Source organism: Solanum lycopersicum, chromosome 3, assembly GCF_036512215.1.
Source record: "Solanum lycopersicum chromosome 3, SLM_r2.1".
NCBI lineage: Eukaryota > Viridiplantae > Streptophyta > Magnoliopsida > Solanales > Solanaceae > Solanum > Solanum lycopersicum.
In genome coordinates, this window is record NC_090802.1 from 5326504 (window position 1) to 5330779 (window position 4276).

General features: G+C 27.8%; 1 long non-coding RNA gene across 1 annotated transcript; it reads right to left on the bottom strand.

The window, feature by feature from the left end:
- Nucleotides 1-532: 532 nt before the first annotated feature.
- LOC101264407 (uncharacterized) lies at nt 533-2819 on the bottom strand. The gene is made up of 3 exons (XR_011220341.1): nt 2526-2819; nt 1772-2035; nt 533-811 (listed from the first exon to the last, which is right to left on the bottom strand). It is a non-coding gene; the product is annotated as an uncharacterized lncRNA (long non-coding RNA).
- Between the last annotated feature and the right edge of the window lie 1457 nt (nt 2820-4276).

Genomic DNA, 4276 nt, shown 5'->3' on the forward strand with positions numbered 1-4276 from the left:
GTATATATATATATATATATATATATATAAATAAATAAATTCACCCAGCATAAGTTTCATATAAATGAAATTATTCGACATAAGTTGTGTAATATCTAATTTGTTTGACATAAGTTTAGAGAACTTTTTCTTACTCGACATAATATATTCTACATGGATTGAAGCTACGTCTTTTATGACATGACTTGTAGATTCTGAAACTAAAGTTTTGTCTTTATCAATACAAGTTACCTAGGAATTAGTATGTCTTTTTACCACATATATTGTGGTTTCTGAGCTAAACTTTTGTTTCTATCGTCAAGATTGTATAAGAATTAAGTGACGTAACTTGTATTATATTATGATTTAAAAATATAAACTTGTATCGATTAAACATTGTTTGTTATTTCGATGTCAAATGTTTTTTCATCCACTTAAAAAAAAATTTATTTAAAAAAATAAAAAATAATTATATTTGAGGACAACAATTAAAGAACCTTTAAACTGAAACATTGCTTCTTCCTCCTTGATGTGTGTGTGTATCAAGCAGTAATGGCCAACAAGTGTTTGAATTTATTCACATCCTCAAAATTTTGGTTTTAATGATATTAAAACATGGAATAAGTTCCAAAACAAGAGCAATCAATCCCATAACACTTACAAGTACAACATAAGACCATTTCCATCTATGATGTTCTTCTACCTTGTCAATTCCTTGAAATATATCTACAATTGTTAGGATTAACAAAGCATAACCTAAAATATTATGGTATATCACCCAATATTTCCTGTATACATTTTCTTCATCTGGCTGCAAACATATTGCCAAAACCTAAAAATGATAAATTAGTTGTGTTAATCAATTGTGAAATAGATGGGGATCAACATATAAACAATAGGTGCATATGCTTGTATAGATAGATATTTATCACAAAAAAAAATTAGTATAATTTTTAAGCATATATCATGAGGACTATAATATCACAATTAATCTTATATTATTTATATAAAAAGTGAAAGTCGTTCCTCTATATATCTTAAACTCAAACTATATACTGCATTTAATCCAATTTGGTTGATATGATTTTTAATTAGTCGATTCAGAAAAGAAAAACACATTTTTATATGTCCATAATGACAAGACATTTTTATAGCCGCACAAATATTATAATAATAATAAGTTTCAAAGCCACTAGTAGCTAATTATTCAATTTAACTACGGATGAGTGACCAAAAAATAAGCATATTATTTAGCTACGTGTTATTTAGCGATAAATTAGGAACAAAGTTGTAGCCAATTCCTTTTTTGATTCTTTTAGGTGAAGTCTTACAATAGTACAAATGTTATGGCATATTATAAACACCACAAACTTAGATCCTTTGGTGGCTCAGTGGTTTGGGCTTGAGACTTTCATGTTGGAGGTTTCAAGTTTGAAATATAATAGTCAGCGAAAGTAAACGGTTTACCTTCTAGGTCGAGCTTGTAGAACCAGACTTGCCTTAGTGCGAGTGACTTAAGGTTTTACTTTATCCGCACCCAAAGGGTTACATCGGCGGGTTATAATAGAAGTAGAGGTTGTGCAACATAGATAAACAATATCAGAAATGTTTGCATCTACGTACGTCCACGATATCTTAAACTCAAGTATATACATATGTATATTTGTAACAAAAAAACATAAGTTACATATATAGATAAAAAATATTAAGTGATACATAATCAACTAACGATCGATTCTGAATCCGTCTATAAAAAAAAAATTCAAATTAAAGAGTAATATTTGTGTCTTACTTGGATAGTAGTGAAAGTGAAGATTATGGTGCCAATAATTCCATGAGTACTCATCATAGTATGTTGATCTTTGGGTGAATTTGTCATCATTGACAATCCAAGACCCCATCCAATTGTGCCCAAAATGAACCCTGCTACCTTTGAAACAACATGAAGAGAATACCATTCTTCACATTCTAATAGATGTCTCTTGTAATATCTTGCAATTATTACACCTATAGGCAAGAGGATTCCCCATCCAAAAATGTTTACAACCCCATGTACCTTCCATAAAATATAACAAATGAGATTATTTGTCACAATTTTGAGTGTTTAATGTACATGAAAGAAATATTGTTCTAAAGACATTTGTGTATAATCTAGGCAAACATTATACGAGTTAGGATAATGTGGGGTCAGGGTCATTCAGTAACTTTGACTCAAATGTTGTATTTTTTGTTAAGAAATTCACTTAATATTTATAAATTTTTGATTGTGAATCCAATTATTATTCTACATCAGCTTAAGGTAGTCATAGAAACTTATAAACTTCAAATTTTGGATTCGTCTCTGGCGGGAGCTATGGGGGTTCATGGAGTCATTTGTTAGGGTATTGGAGAGTAGGCAATCAATGTGGAGTATTACTTACATATACAAACATGCTATTGGCTTAGTGTTAATACATCATGAAGATTGAACCCCGACCCTTTAAAATTAAAATCTGAAATTCGCCTCTGTAGATTAAAAATAAAACGTGCAAAAACGAGGTGCTTACAACTCGAAGTCGATGATGATGACGTTCATGTGCAGGTCTCAAGTTCCATGACTTGAAATCTGTATTTACTTGTGTATCATTTGATCTATCAAGAGAATTGTGATGATGTTTTTGGTGGCCACCATAGGAATAAAGCTTTTCATGAACAAAAATAGCCTTTCTTTTGATCAAATTGGAATTAGAGTAAGCATATGTTAAATCTAAGAAAAATATCATAGTACAAAGAATTATGAAACGCATGCTAATAATTATAATATTGTGCATATGGAATATATTGTTATGTACACAGAAAATTAAAGTCCAAGACATGAAAAACAACTTGTATTTATAACTTCCACAAATCTAACTTTTTGTATCTTCATACTTTATTTTACTTTTATAACTTTCATTAAATAAAAATAATAACGTATTCAGTGAAATCTACTAAGCGGGGTTTGATAAAAGTAGAGTGTACGCAGGTTTACCATTATCTCGTGAAGGTAGAGAGCTTGTTTTCAAAAGACCCTCGACACAAAAAGGAGAAAACAATGATTAAATCATACCAGTTAATAAGAAAAACAATAGAATGTCTACGAGAAAGAAACAATAATGACAATACAATAGTGTAATAATCGAAAAAACACAATTTTCATTAAACACTTACATGTTAAAAAATTGCGAAAATCTCTACCTTCACGAGATAGTAAAAAAATCTATATATATTTCATGCTTTCTAATCGCAATTGTAAATCGTTAAAAAAAGAAAAGTGTGTCCCATAAAAGCGACAATATATGTGTAGCACCGAACTATACTTTTTTTGGTTGGAATATATTCTTTACTTATGACAATAGCGTTAAATCTGTCAAAAACTTTATACTATGATTTTATTCTAAGCTTGAGCATCTTTCTGTCATTTTCTACACCACTTTTCAAGTTCAATTTAGATGCAATATATAAAGAGAAATTTAAATTTGATTTTAGTTAATAATTAGTAAGTATTTGAATTTTTGAAAATATATATATTTAGATATTTTAATTTGATTGATAATATATTAAACAATTCCATTTGATTTTATTGTGTCTCGTGGATATTCAATATTGATGTGAAATATAATTTTGAAGGTATTTTAATGATCATTCTGTAAATTAGAGTGCTTATGATGAGTCAAGGTGCATGTCTATGTATATAAGTTAATATTATAATGTTTATGTGTCAGCTAAAATTAAATATGAATGACATAAATCATAATACATAAATGTGTTACGTAATCTGCCTTTAACTGACATTTATAATTTTCGATTTTAAATGTGTATAAATAGACATTTAAATTTGTATTTTTTTTGTCCAACATTACTTGTCCACTATTAATTTTAATTTGCACACTTTAATATAAATAAAAGGATAATTTTACTATATTACCCTTTGAATATAATAAATATAATGTGTTGAAAAATGTAATAGAGATATGAATATAATTAATGATACGGGTATAGCGACAGGAAATATAAAATTGAATAAATAAACACTCACTCAGCACAAATTTTTTAATTTTTTATAGTAATTCAGTAAATGGTCGGATAATTTGATAGAATTTGGCCAGAATTTTAAAAAGTGTATAATATTTTCTAAATTTAAAATAAACTAATCTTTTTATATATTTTTAATTTAAAAATATTAAAAGGTAAAAGTGTTTTAAAAAAATATATAAAATATCATTCTGACCAAATTTTCGGAGGAAAAGAATTTTTCCAATTCATTATTACCTGAGCA